Consider the following 16,458-nt stretch of genomic DNA (forward strand, 5'->3'; position numbering starts at 1 on the left):
CACCAGGATCATTCATGACAACCAAGAAATCATCATTCTACAGTTCAATATTAAAATCTACCATATTTTAATATTAGTCAAAAAACATGAACACACAAGCATCATTCCACGGTTCAATATTAAAATCTACCAACAGAACCACAATTTAAACAATTCTAACCATTTTATGACCCTATCTCAGATCAACATTTGGAGATGTGCTTTCAGTCTGCAAGAATGGTTTTGGACTTGGAAATAAGTCCACTGTTTGAAGCAGCAGGTGCATAACGAGAGGAAGACTTGGAGGGAAATAGATTAACATGAGCCTGCTCATGAAGCAATTAAACACAGATAAGACTGTCTCAAAATTAATACCCTAACTCAGCACATCATTAAACTAATAAAGCAATACCTGAGCTGTGGAGGTCTGGGAAGAACATATGGTATGCAATACCTGAGCTATCACTCAACAATAGTAGGTTCTGCATGACAATCAAAGGTTTAGTCAATAAGGAGCCAGGTTGTTTCAACAAAAAAAAATAAAATAACAAAATAACAAAAAACAAGATTATATCTAACATAAATGTTTTACCATTCAAATCTATTTGCAATGATTGGTTGCTTCATTGTGTATTATCCCCTTGGGTTTCTATTTGCACGGATCGGTTCCTTCCTTGTGTATTATCCATTCTGGTCTCTATTTGCAAAGTTTGGTTGCTTCCTTGTGTATTATCCCCCAATGTATCTATTTGTGAAGTCATGTTGCTGTCTTGTGTATTATCCCCTAAGGTTCGCATAGTAACCTAAAAATACATTGTATAAAAAACATATAAAGTTTGGATAATATTATTGACTATTTAAATATAAAGTTCAAAGCAATATACGTCTGCATACAACAAGGAAATCATTACCACAGGACAATTCTGAGTGTTGTGACCTATACCACCACAAGCAGAACAATGGTAACCCCTTCTCTGAACAGTTGTTTTCCAAGCCACCACGTAATCGGCGTAATCTCGGTCTCCCCCTTGTTAACGAGGTACGTAATGGATCATTTATTCTTGGTCGGACTACGGTTGAAGGTCCCACAATAGAATATGTAGGAGGCATAGTTGGTTGCAATCTTTGGACCTGTAATAAACCTTCATTCATTATTTTTAAAGCAACTTCTAATATCTCTTGGGAAAGACTTCCTTCTATGGCAAATTTATTAGCAAGGTCTTGTAAAAGCCATACTGGTTATTGTGGTTGTCCTTGAGATGATCCGGACGCAGATATAGATGAGATGTTATTAAATCGAGCAGCTTTGGTCCACCTATGCATGATATACCTCGAGGGAATCTGTGATCTATCTGTTATCATGTATATCTTAAGTATATGTCTGCACAATATACCTTTGATATTGAACAAGTTGCATCCACAAATTGTGATATCAGTTTCATGATTATCCAACACATATTGCACATCATTCTCTCGATTCCCATCTCTCCTAAATACCTTGTACCTCTTCTTTATAATTTCATCATCACATTGATTTGCTTCCATACCAAAACATGCGTACCACTCATCCGAAAACACCTTGAACACCTTTGCCGTATAAACAGTAGCGGCTTGGTGCTCGATTCTGTGAGTTGTAGCACAAGTAGAGGCTGAGGTGATGCAGATAGTATCTTCCTTGGCTTCTTTTCCTGTCCTTTTCTTGACAGCCTCTTCATATTGAGCAACAAATTCATTTAGAGGTGTTGCAGATGTGAAGAAGCCCTTAAAATACTTATTCATTGACTCTCCCCTCTTTGTCATACTCATACCAACAAAAAAGGTATCACGATAGTAACAAGGCACCCAGTGTTGACGTATCCTGAACTGCTTCTTTAACCATAAATGATCTTCTAAATTAAACCTCTATAGCATGCTCTGCCAATTCTCCTCAAATTCAAGTGTTGTATTAGAACCATAAATACAACTCCTATAAACTGGCGTCAAATCAGGAAATTTCTTGTACAGTGGTCTCATGTGTTGTAACCTATATTTCTCTAAATGCCATCCACATAGCCGATGGACTGTTAATGGAAACACATGCTTAATTGCTCTCATTATACTAGGGTCTTGATTAGTAAACATTGCTTTTGGCTGTATATTTTGCATTGCTTGAAGCCATGTCCTAAATAGCCATATAAATGATTCCTTTGTCTCATCAGCTATTAGGCCACAACCCAAAAGTGTAGACTGCATATGGTGATTAACACCAGTAAAAGGAGCAAATGGGAACTTATACTTATTTTTTTTTATAAGTGGTGTTAAAGACAATAACATCACCAAATATCTTGTATTGTTCCCGTGCTCTTCTATCCACCCAAAAAATCCCAGTAAATTGTTGCTCTACATTGACACGGATATCATAAAAAAAACCCTGGATCTGATGCCCTTTTACTTTCCAAATAGTTAATTGTTTCTTCACAATCTAACCATATGCATTTCCTTCGCTTTGACCTTAATAGATTCAAACAAAATGCATCACTTATACCAGCAAACTGCTCACCACCAGCAAAATCTTTTACAACTCTCATTATTAGTGAAGTTGGTATCCCACACTTATGGAGTCGTTCTACAAGGTCAACTGTACCTCTATGCTTTTTCTGATGTGATCTAAGTCTGAAAGATTCATTCCCGTCCACCAATATATGGTTGTGTTCCTTTTCAAATTTATCCACCACCCACAATCCGTTGTTACTCTTAATCTTCATTACAGCCCCACAATTAGTTTTCTTTGTCACACGAGGCTAGTAATCCACCTTTCTCCGTTTATCAAATATTTTCTCACCTTGATTTGAACACACATAGTATCTTGATACTACGTGTTTATCTAACTTTGAGCGATCAACCCTGTATTTCCTAACTGAAAACCCCATCTTTTTGGCATAATTGTTATAATGTTCATATGCCTCATCCTCAGTCTGAAATACCATGCCAATAGTGGGTTCCAAGTCATTAACATTGGTACTCATGACTGGCATACTCTCATCCCCATCAAAGCTCAAATCAGCTGCTTCTTCTTGGTCAGACTCATCAATTGAATCACTGTCAGAAAATGTGTTGTTATCATCACTATCTGCACTTTTAGAATTAACCCAATCTTCATCCTCTGAACTTCTAACATCATGACCATCATGACCAACACCATTCAATGTATTGTCACTGTCACTATCACTCTCAGCATTTGGGACATCACTTGACCCTGCTTCATTTCTATCTGGCTCACAATTTTCCACATCTATAAAATCATTGTATGTATCCTCTACTTCATTCAAGTTCATTTCAACACAATATTGTATAATCCTGCAAGAGTCCTAATATGTGTACAAACATGAGGAAAACAAAACTAAATTAAGATAAATTGTATTTTAACAATGAAGATATTCTCCGATTTCAACAAATAAGTTCTAATTTGACAATGTAAGTTGAAGAGAACAAACTAAATTCAACAAAAACTAATTGGAACATGAAGAAAACAACACTAATTCAGAAGAAAATATCATAATAATATAGGAGCCTTGTAATTCAGAAATCATGTGAATCCATGTGTGTTTAGAGCCTTCTACTGCTACCCTGCTCAACAAGACAAAAAACCTAGCAATCAATGGTCGACCCTTAAGCCATCAAATCTTGTGATCATAAGTGTTTATAGCCTGTGAATTGGAGGTGATAATTATTCGTCCTTAGAACCAAGTTGCGTGAGACCCAAAATGTAACAACAACCTTCAATAAGAGTGATGATATATAGTTACCGACACCTTGATTTTGAGCATTCTAAACTCTCAACGAAGAGCCAAAATGTAGAGTGTCTTACTTTCTCCTCCCCCCCCCTTCCAACCCCTCCTCCCTTTCTTCTTTTAATCCCCGGGCTCTGGCTGTGGCTGGATGGTGTGCCTCTTCCTTGCTGGATGGTCTCATGTCTTCTAGTCCGCTATGATTTTCATTGAGTGGCTTCTACATTTACAAAGTGTGCCCATTTGTGGAACTCCCCTCCTTTATTCTTTTTTTTATTCCACTTTCCTTTTAACCGCCTTTCCATTACTTATTTCCTATCACTCTCTCTTCCTTTTGAGTTGGTACTTGTGAGATTGCTACTTTTGTCCCCTCTTGACTACCTTTCTTCCCCTTTTCTCGCGTTTCCAACCTTTTCATTGGTAGTTACACTGCTATGAGTTTTAAAGGAAAGAAGTTGGTTTCGGGGGAGACAGTACCTGGGTCCCCTTCCTCCTCAAGACATCGCCTTCGTGCAATTAAAGCTGAAGACGTTAAGGACTTGTCTTTACTCGCTGGGCCTTCAAGCACCCCATCACAAGCGCCAAAGACCCTGAAATTTGAGAGGAAGAAGCCTTCAAGTAACCTCATCGCGCCAATTTATGGCAGTGTTCTCGGCAATTTCAGGCCTTCTGAAGACTCTTTAGGGCAGTTCTTGGTCGATACGTGGGGCATTGCTGGTGCGTCTGTCGTCTGGACAGAGGATCAAGGCCATTTTACTGTTGAGTTTGAATCTATTGCTGCCCGCGATCGCACTTATGCTGCTTCTCCCTAGTGGTTTGAAGGCCATGTTCTTCACCTGCTCACGGTTAAATTCAAGTCTACCCTTTTTTTAAATCAATTTGAGCACTTAGTGATCTGGGTTCAAGTTCTCAAGGTTCCCCCACCCTGTTTCACTGAAGAACTCATCAAGACTGCAATCTCACCTCTTAGACCCATTTTGGATTTTGATTTCGGATGGGAATCCAACCAGCTTTCCCCCTTCACGGCCAGAGTCAAGGTCTCCTTCCCTAAGCGCCAACCAGTCATTCACGAGGTACTTGTTCTGGACCCATCTGGTAAATCATTTTTGGTGAATCTATCCTTTGAAGTCTTTTTCCTCTGCTCATGGTGCGGCCGTCTGATGCACAAAACAAAGAACTGTTATGGAAGGAAAGCTTCCAAGAACATCCCACCCTCTAAGGAGGACCGCCGGCTGTTAGAACTTTTTCTGGCAAATCCAGCTACTGAAATACCTAGTATTTTGACCCCTCCCCTTAATGTCAATCTGATTAGTCCCCCAAAGCCTGCCATTGTGCCCAAACCCGAGTTTGACCCAACCTCCCCTTCCCCACCCACTTTATCGGCTGAGCCTGCAACACCCCACCCTCCCCCACCCTCCATTCCTGGCCCTGCCATCTCGGAACTTGCAATTGATAGAAGCAACCCACCACCCATACATGTTTCTCTTCCTCCCTCCTCTTCGGTGGATGTTTATGCTGATCTTCCACCCCTGCCCTGCTCTTTTCCAAATCCTTCTTCCCCTTTGCATGTTGACACTTTGGCACCACATTGGCTCTTTGCTTTTTGCCACTTGGAAGGGGATGCCTCATCTGTCGTGGACCCGCTGCTTGACACTTCATCCCCTAACTCTCTCTCCTCTCTAATTACTGAATTATCCCCCCCTGTGTTCTCGGATCTCTTCACCACTAGCCCAACAACTTCTACTTTTCACCTTATAATGAACCACCCAACTCCTCTGATCTCAGCTCCTTTACTGAGACCCTTCCACCCTCCACTTCTCTACATATTCCTCCTTTCCCTTCGAACCTTTCTGGAAACCCTAACCTTCTTTCCAATCCCTTCTCCTTCACAAATCTCCTCTACCACACCCATAACCACCTGCGTACTCTAAGCTCTCCACTTCTGACCCCCTCCATTCCAGCCTCTAGCCCTCTCGGTTCCCCTTCCTTTTTCAACCAGTAGATCCCTGTACCAACTGCAAACCCTACCCTCCCTCCAACCGGCCAATTGTCATAAAGATTTTTAAATGCTGCCATAGTTGTTGCAAGAAACACCGGGCTACATGGCATAAACGACCTTCTGTTTCGGTGGTCCTCAACCCAACTCCTGAAAAGATTTCTACCACCACCCCTGAACCTAAAGGATCCTATTCACCTGTGTCTTCTCATTCCCCCAAAGAACAAGGCCAGATTTCTTCTTCTCCCTCCATGCCTACCTCCACCTCTAGCTCCTCTAGCTCAGGCCGCAGTCGTTGCAAAAGAAGTAAATCCAAGGCAAAGGGAAAGAGACCCATTTCGGGGGAACATTCTTGTGGTAAAAGGAAGAGACAGGAGGGTGATTTTGATTGCCTTGGTTTGGAGGACCAGGCTGAGCTGGATATCCTTAAGAGTTTTTCCTCTGACATTGTTAAGCTGGTGGATTCTCCTAAGGAACTTTCCACAAAACTGAGGTCTTGGCTCTATGAACTTAAAACAGATAAGGAGTTCCATGTTTCTTCACAGAAGAAGAGATCTATTCAAATTACAGAGACTAAAGATGGCAACCAGACAGTCCATAGCCAGCCCCGTGGAGATCCCAACACTCCTTCTACTTCGGCAATTTCTTATAATCCCTATAAGGCTCTCAACTCTTTTTTATGTGTCTTTACTGCAATTTTATTGTATTGTTGCTTGTTCCTTCAGTAGTTTAATCCTTAAGGTTGTTCAATATGAGAATTTGTAGTTGGAATGTGCGGGGGTTAAGATCTAAATCGACCCGTACATATCTAAAACATTTTGTTGGTAAACATAGACCGGATATTGTCTTTCTTTGTGAGACTAAGATGGCAGAGTTTGATGAAGGGGTCCTTCCTAGGGCCCTTCAAAATTTCAAAACTTTGACCTTTCAGGGGGGTTGTGGATCTTGGGGTTTTGGGGGAGGGCCTTGGGTGCTGGCCTCTAGTGCAGTGATAGTAACTCAAACCCTCTCCTTTGATAGATTCACTGCTGTTTTTGTTTCTGATGTGCTAACTGCAACTTCCTGGTGTGTGGTGTGTTTATATGCCCCTCCCCAACCTCAACTTCGCAAAAATTTCTAGTCATTGTTAAGTTCTTTCATTGCCACCCTTTCTTGCCCTTTTATCCTGATTGGAGATTTCAATGAGATCCTCTCTCAAGAGGATAAATTCGGTGGAACCAATTTTTCTGCACCCTCCCCCTCTCCTGACAAGCTTTCCTCTCTTATTTGTTATCATTGCCTCGATGAACTGAGACCATTGTCTAGATGGTTCACCTGGAGAAATAATCACAAACCACCCAACTGTGTCTTGGAGCACCTGGACCGCTGCCTGATGCACCCTTCATGGACCTCCTCCTTCCCCCTCGCTTCTCTTCAACTTTTACCTGCTTTGGGATCAGACCACAACCCTCTCCTCTTAGATACAACTCCACCCTTTCGCTCCTTTAAGAAACTTTTTCATTTCCAAGCAGCTTGGATTTCTCACCCTGATTTCACTCGCTTTGTCACATCTGCATGGAGCACCAGTCACTCTTCTAATTTTATGGTAAAACTAAATGCTTTGACACACTTAATGAAACAATGGAACTCTGAAGTATTTGGTTGACTTGACAACCTCAAATCTGATATCACTTCCAGAATCTCTGATCTTGAAAACCTCCCTCCCACTCAAGATATCTCTAAACAGCTCCATGATGCTTATTCTCATTTAACCAGAATTCTTAAAGCTGAGGAAATTTTTTGGCTTAAAAAATCCAGGGAAAAATACATAATTGATGGTGATAGAAACACTAGATTCTACCATGTAATGGCAAACCAAAATCTCAGGACTAATCGAATTGTCAACCTAAAAGATCAAGAAGGCTAGATAATCTCCCACCCCCCAGAAATGGCCCGGCTTTTTGCTTCCCATTTTCAATCTATTATGACCACCTCCAATCCCCTTGATCCATCTTTTGTTGAATGCTTATTTGAACCCTTGCCTCCCTCACCAATCCTTACCTCTCTAACCTCCATACCTTCTCTTGATGAAGTCAAGAATGCAGTGTTTAGTATAGGAGCTCTTAAAGCACCAGGGTTTGATGGGTTATCTGCAGGATTCTACCACTCCTGTTGGGACTTGATCCACTATGACCGACTCCACTTTGTTCAATCCTTCTTTATAGAGGCTACTCTTCCACAAGGCATCAATCATACCCTTATAGCTTTAGTCCCCAAAACCTCTTCCTCTATTCACGTGGAGGATTATAGGCCAATCAGCCTGTGTAATGTCTCATATAAGATCATTACTAAGATTCTCGCTGCAAGGTTACGCAGTCTTCTTCCCCTATTCATTTCCCCAACCCAGTCTGCCTTTGTCTGAGGGCGACAAATCACTAATAATACCATAATTGCCCAGGAAATCTTTCACTATCTTAGGGAAAAAAGGAAGGGGAAAACAGGCTTCCTTGCTTTAAAGCTTGACATGTCCAAGGCCTATGATAGGGTTGAATGGGGATTTCTCCTGGCATTATTTAAATTTTTGGGTTTCAGCCCCACTTGGCTTAGACTTATCTCTGCCCTCCTACAATGCACATTTTCCATCAAACTACAGGGAAGTGCCTTTGACTTCTTTGAACCCACTCGTGGTCTATGACAGGGTTGTCCTCTAAGCCCTTATCTATTCCTCCTCACCATGGAATGTCTTTCCAGGGTACTGCACACTTACAGGCAGATGAACTTGTTTAAGGGAATCAAACTCTCTGAGGCATGGCCCAGAAATCACTCACCTATTTTTTATGGACGACACCTTCCGTTTTTGTCGGGCAACCTTGTCTGATATTCACACCATTAAAGCTGTTTTAAACCTTTTTGAAACCCTTTCTGGACAACAGCTTAACCTCTCTAAGAGCAGTATCATGTTCAGCAAAAACACACCGGCAGGGGTCAAAAGGGAAATCTGTGAAGCCCTTGATATGAAGGAGATGGGCTTAAATTCCAAATACTTGGGCACCACCTTATTCCCTGCCCGCTCCAAAACTTCGACACTTTCTCCTGTTCTTTTGAGAATCCATTCCAAACTATCGTCATGGAAGGCAAAGTTCCTTTCACAAGCAGGGAGACTGACACTCATTAAGGCAATGCTCCATTCCATCCCCACGTACCATATGTCTTGTTTTCTTTTCCCGAAATCCCTTTGTACCAAACTTGACTCTATTTGTTCCAATTTTTGGTATACCGGGTCACCCGCTAAAAAGCATTTATCCCTCATTGCTTGGGACTCAATTTGTAAACCCAAAGAGTCTGGTGGGCTAGGTCTACGTACTCATTGGAACCATAATCGGGCTTTGATTATAAAACTTGGCTGGCAGCTCCTTATTGAGCCCAATTCACTATGGGCTCAGGTCCTCAAAAGTAAATACTTTGCTAATCAGTCGCTGCTTGACCCTTTAATCACTTTCAAATGGGGGTCTTGGACTCGGAACAGTATTCAAGCCATAATCCCTCGATTGAGGAAAATGATCCGTTGGAAAATTGGTACTGGGTCCTCTATCCTTCTTTGGGAAGACACTTGGGTTCCTACTAATGATTTCACTTCACTAATCAGGTTATCCCACCTAACCCCCTTTTTAAGACTGTGCATGAACTCCTTATTGGTAGGGAATGGAACATACCTCTGGTTGCCTCCCTGTTCCCCCCCTCCCAATTTGCTCATCTATCCTCTCCATCCAACTCTCCACCAATCCTTTCACTGATTTCTTACACTCTCAATTGTCCAAATCGGGGAAACTAACAACAAAGAGAATTGCCGCTTTTTTATCTCACCACTCTCATATTGCCTCTGCTGCGTTGCCTAATACATTTTGGAGGAAGTTGTGGAAGCTACAGATCCCCCCGAAATTTATCCTTTTTACCTGGAAGCTACTTCTTGATGGTATCCCCACACGATCTAAGCTTTTCTAGGCCGATCAGTCTACCAATCGATGCCCTTTTTGCTTGGCTGCTCCAGAAACAACCTGGCATCTTTTCTTTTCGTGTGACATAACTAAAAGGATCTGGGCTGCGGGTCCCTTAGGGCTACGCACAGAAGGATTTACTGGCTCTACCCCCATCGATGCACTTCATAATTTGTTCCATAGTTGCATATCAATGACCATTAACAACTCCCCCACCTTAAGCATTATCTGTATCACTTTGTACTTTATCTGGACCCATAGGAATCAAATTATCTTCGGCACCAAAACTCTTAACCCACACAACATCATGAATAATATTATACGCTGGGCTAATGACCTGCACCTCTATCCCCCTGATACACATGATTTTTCCCCACACTCAATCCATCCCACATTCCCCCAACCCGCAACATATCTCCGAAGCTGACTTTTTGAGGCTAGGAACACAGACTGCATCTATTATTATTTCTGATGGTAGCTTCAGTCCCATGACCAATGCTAGGGGGTGGGGTTTTTTGGTTATTCATAACAGCAAATTTTGGGCTTCTTCTGTGCATTATGGTCGTGTAGGGTCAGCCCAAGAGGCCGAGCTACAGGGACTCAAAGCAGGGCTCCAAAGGACACTTCCATTGGACTGCGAAGAAGTGATTGTGTGGACTAACTCCCAGGAGGTGGCAGATTGGATTGAGAAACCAGTGGCGCACCCCTAACTGTACCATCTTTACACTTGGTTATTTGATATCTCCCACCTTATTTCTTCCCTAAGGTCTGTAAAAATTATAAAACAACCTAGATCTTATATTACTCCTGTTGATAGACTATCCAGGTATGCTAGACTTAACAGCTTCTCCTCATATGACCTTACTGTTAATATATGTATCATGTTTAATGAATGAACTTACATTTTCTTCACCAAAAAAAGTTTATAGAGCCTTATACTGCTACCCTGTTCAACAAGACTTCAAACACTCCCTCAAGGGTGGCATGTTCCTTGGTCCTCACTCCCAGATGGGTCCACATATTTAAAATGTTTTGATTAATTGGAAAAAGAAAACTACCCATTACTTAAGTTATGATTTAGTAGTACCAAATCATTCCTCTTTGCTTCAGAAGATTACCATGGTTCATTCCAATTTCAAGACACTAAATCAAAACATTAATGTCACTAGCAAGAAAAACTGCCAAAATTCAGAACCATTATGGAAAGGACATTGCTAGAACACTTTGTGTGTGTGTGTGTGTCGTGTTTGTGCTTTTGTTTTTATTTACCAATATATCACAAGCGTAAAATATGGCAAAGCCTAAGTAATAATTTAAGAAATTTTAATCTTAAAAGGGTGCATTTCCTCTTCTGAAGATCTCGGACACAGATTTACTAGAATCTTTTCAATAGATCTTCCACTTCCTCCATTGTTACTGCTCTTCAAATGCTGCTACTTCAATTTCAGTTCTTGGAAATCAAGCATCCAGAGCCCCATCGTCCAATCACTCGGCTCTGTTCCATTTTGTGTTTCCATACGCTGAAGCACTATTTTCATCAACCTCCAACTAGCCATTTTTCCGTCAAATCAATCCTGTTTAACCTCATACTTCACTCACCGACCTAGTGAACCTTTCCCCAGCAAAAGGTAATCAATTGGTGGTAGAGTTCCTATGGGCTTCAGCAACATGGAATGCAAATCTAGGGTTTGAAATCCATATTAATCACTAAGCCAGGCTACTCTTCATCTTTTATCAACATTAAATTTCATAAACGATCAACACATAAACATATTCAACTGTTCAACTTGAGATTTAAAAATCAAAAATTGACAAAGTGAAAGAAATAAACAAAGAATAACACTTCAAAAGAGCAAACAAAGAAACTGAGAACAGCACTTCATATACCCAGATTTTAACGGTGGGATATGGACGGAGGATCGCCGGAAAAACAGTACCGTTATACCACAAAGACCCTAAATCGCAACCTTCGTTCCACGATTCCAAAACCAGAGATGGCAGCACCAAGCTTCATTCCACGATTCCAAAACCAGAGATGGCATCAAGCTTCGTTCCACGATTGAACATTTTTTTTTGCTAGTTTTTGGTAGAGGGGTGATTTTGGAATTTCAATTAAATCAAGGGTAAGTCATAGTTTTTGGTAGAGGGGTCATTTTGGAATTTCAATTTAATCAAAGATAAGTCATAAGACTCATAACCGGTACTGTTTGGCATGACCGCCAGTAGAAGGTTATAGCCGGTTTCTCATAACCGATGTAGGTTATACCAAGTTTCCATTTAATTGTACAGTCAACACAATTAACGGATCAGATTTCGTTCAACAAAATTAAACGGCTCAGATTAAGCCGTTGAGTTTAAGAAATCAACCCTTAGCGCTAGGACTACCCTCTCATATATGAATATATATAATTTGTAACCTTTTTTTTTTTTTTTTTTTTTTACCCTTTTAGTATAGCACAATTTTTCCAATAAGGGTAAATAAATGTACTCGAAAAATGTGCATAACAATGATAGTTTTTTATGACACTTGAATCACTTTCAAATTATTTTTGAAAACCCTTTTATACCCCTAACTTAAGAGCATTTGATAATAAAACAAGGGGCAATCAAATGAAGATGTTGAATTCTAAATACACATATAGTGGTGTCTCACACACACACACACACACATATGGTAGAAAGAACACTACCCCGTCGTGCGCCTTGCGTGGCTCCCATGCCTAGAAACACAAGGCGTGTTGACCGCGTAAATCCAAGGTGGTCAAGGGCTAGCTTGTGTATAGGGATGTAAACGGATTGGATTCGGCTCGAATAGTGCTATATCCGCATTCACATCCACATTCGATTAATTTTCGAACGGATTCGGATAGTGCTAAACGGATACAGAGCGGATATTTTATGCGTTTACATGTAAATATAGCTTTTCGGACAGCTATAGTTTATTCGTATCCGCATCCGTTTAGCTTTCGTACGAATTTGAATAGTACTAAACAGATACAGACACGAATACTGACTATTCATTTATATCCCCACTTGCGTATGGAAGCATGGTAGCCACACAAGACACACGACTGGGTAACGTTCTATTTCCCATATATATCCTTCTATGACATTGTCATGAATCAAGATGGCCCAATTAAAAGATGGTAACAATAAGGGCGTCCCTCTCTCAACTGTTTGCAATTTTGTCTTTATCAACTCATTGTTTTTTTTCCAAAACTCTATCTCGTTTTACTTTGACTTGGTCTCTTATCACTATTCCATTGGCTTAGCTACGGTCATGCTCAACCCACTTATAATTAATTCCACAGATTCAGTCTTGCCACTTAAAAATCGTTTCTCCTTGGAAAAAGCAACCTTAAATCGATTTGTTAGACTCCATCATGTGGTCCCCCAGTCCCCTTTATTCTAGTAGGTGCCAGTCTTCTTCATCTGTTCGCCAATTAAATTTAATTATCTTATACTGAAAATTTAGACAAATAATCAAATGGATAAATTATGTTTGGCTAAGGTTACAGTTATACAAAGCCCATCGGTCAGATCTACAGGCTGAACCTGACGATAACCAGTTTATTAATTTGGCTCGGATAGTGCTATATCCACATCCGCATTTGATTAGCTTTCGGATGGATTCGGATAGTGCTAAACGGATACGGACACGGATATGGATTAGATAGTTTATCCGTTTATATGTAAATATAGCTTTTCGGATAGCTATAGTCTATCCATATCCGCATCCGTATAGCTTTCAGACGGATTTGGATAGTGCTAAACGGATACGGAAACGGATTTCGGCTATTCATTTACACCCCTAGGTTTCCGTATGTTCGAGTTGGTTAGCAAATACTCACTCGAACAATAAAAATAGCAAGAGTAATAAGAGTGAATCACAGGATCAACTAGCATAGTCTTAAAACTCGAATGGATCAGATGGTTGAAAATTGAAATGTATTTAGTCTTCAAAACCGAATGGATCAGATGGTTGAAATGTATTCAATTGGAACTGAACACATTTTTTGTTAGATTAGACCGCTAGCTGGTCGCGTGGCTCCTGGGCCTAGACACAGTTCCACTTTGCCTCCATGGAAAGTATCTTTCTGCCCCCATGGAAAAACGGAAATCGCGTCCAAGTCGATGCTTGAGCGCATACTCCCATTGGTCAATGCGCACATGCAGGCACTAGAGGCCCAAGCAGCTCTCTTGCCCATAATATTTTATATGAAAATTTTTCAACATATAAAATAAGGAAGTAGTTTTCTGTCTGGGCGTGTGGCTTACGCTAGCACTCCCATGTGTCTATCTCTCTCCTCCGCAAAACAAGGGGGCAGAGGTGTCTTTTCATATGGAAAGAAGAGAGATATACTCATGGGAGTGCTGGTGTAGGCCACACTCCCGGACAGAGAACCTTCTCCCTACAAAATTTTCTACTTTTTTGAGTGTGTTTTTTTTGTATTTACGTTAAAGCAATCAATGAAATTAAAAAAATTACAATAGGGTTTTTTAACTACCAGAGATTCTCGTCGCAGATCAAAGCACGACGATGAATAATTCAGGAATCTCTGTGGATCAATGTTCAACACTAGATGTACCTATATTCACATTTTTGTCCAATCCTTATTGAACGAATGTACAATACGGCAACCATAGAACAGATTGCCCAACTTTGTCCAAAATTGTGAACAACAAACGATATAAAGTGGACAGTTGCACTGAATACCAATTATGACAAACACATAATATAAGTAATTCAATTAATTAATTTAATCAAATTAAATAGGATTTGATGGACACACATCAATATGTAACATATCCAACAGAAGCCGCCAAAACCTTTAAAGTGGAAGACTTTAGGTTGAGGTCTGAGTGGGCTGACCATGATATCGGCGGAAGAAGGAAAGGAACAAGAAATGGGGGTTACCAAGTCTAAGAATCAATCGCTCAAAATGGGGGTCCCTTACAAATGGTGAGGGTAGTGTGAATCCAACACTGATTTTTGTCCTTCTCTGTGCAACAAGAAATTCATCGGCACTTGCAGCTTCTCTAAGGGCTACCGCATGGCTTCCGGTGGGAGTTTCTCAAAGGATCCCAAGGAGAACGAATCACCTCAGGACCAACATGGTTACGACCATAGTTAGCAAAAATGGGAACGACAAAAAAGGGGTATTATGGTATGGGTTTTAAATGGTAAAAACTAAAAACATACAAACAAATGGTCATAAAATGGTCAAAAAACAAAGAACGGTAAAAAATAGAAAACGAACAGTACGAGTTTTAAACATTTATATTTATTAAAAAAAAACGAAACAAATTTTTATTTGAAATATATGCTTCTAATTTTGGTATCCATGCATTGACCTTGAGTTGAAGGAGATATCATGAAAAATGTAGCCTTTCGAGTCATCCTTTACGTTGGTGAAAGCCATCAGAGTTTGGGAGAGAGAGATATGGTCACTTAAGTCCAAGGTCTTAAAAAAAGCCAAAGAAAAGGAAACATATTTTAAACGCATTTAAAACGGGAATGCTTGCCATTTGCCTTTTTTTTTCCGTATGTTTCGCAAAATGTGTTTAAAACGGTAAAAAGGGAATCGTTAAACAGAAAGGAATTGTTGAGGCTGTGAGTACAAATGCTATGTCTCTCTTGCCAACGCTAGCCTTCTTAGCTATGCGGGTCGGTACCGGCGATATGTACGACATCAATTTTCGGAGATGGGAGGCGTGTGAGCTCATGCAAGTGCTACTGAAGGACTCCACCACCTGCACTTGGCCCTTCATCACTGTTGCCACCGACAATAGCCTATGGGAAAATGTTGGGCTTTGTCTGCCAAGCTGGCATCTAGGAACGTGGGGACCGGACAGGCTATCAGTCATCATCTTTGAAAAACACATGGTTTTGTCTGTCATGGTCATCTCTCCTGTTCCTTGTATTTACAAAGATATATGTCATATATCCAATTGTATTGTAAGTTGTCTATAGCTTTTTCTGGAAAATGTTAGGCTTGTCCAAACCATTGTTAGCAAAAACGCGTTTAAAACTCCGTTTTAAACATGTTCCCATTTTTTACCGTTTTAAACACGTTTTGTCGTATGTTTCTCAAACATATGGTAAAAAATGGCAAACGGCAAGCATTCCCGTTTTAAACACATTTAAAACACGTTTAAAAAACGTTCCCCTTTTTTTGGCGTTTTTTAAGACCTTGGACTTAACTGACCATATCTCTCTCTTCCGAACTCTGATCGGCTTGATGCTTTCACCGACGTAAAGATGACTTGAAGGGCTACATTTTTCATGATATCACCTTCAACTCAAAATCAATGCATGGATACCGAAAATAGAAGCATGTATTTCAAATAAAAATTCCTCAATTTATATGAGAATAGTGGTGTTTTATGGTTCCTTTTTTTGAAATATAAACGTTTAAAACCCGGACCGTCTGTTTTCGTTTTTTACCGTTCTCTATTTTTTTGATCATTTTATTTGACCGTCCGTTTGTAAATTTTTACCATTTAAAACCCGAACCGTAAAACTCCGTTTTATTATCGTTCCCATTTTTGCTAACTATGGTTCAAACCCTAGCCCAGAAGATCCTGTCAATTGCATGTACAGTGGTCATATTCCACTCCTTGGTTTAGAATACTTTGTACGCAAACCTTGTGTTTCTCATGCATTCTATTTGAATGAAATTTTATTAACCCAAAAATTTCTTTTTCTGTCGTTTTATATGGAAAGTCTTCCTTTTTCAAT

This window comes from Telopea speciosissima, chromosome 11 (assembly GCF_018873765.1).
Source record: "Telopea speciosissima isolate NSW1024214 ecotype Mountain lineage chromosome 11, Tspe_v1, whole genome shotgun sequence".
In the NCBI taxonomy this organism is placed as follows: domain Eukaryota; kingdom Viridiplantae; phylum Streptophyta; class Magnoliopsida; order Proteales; family Proteaceae; genus Telopea; species Telopea speciosissima.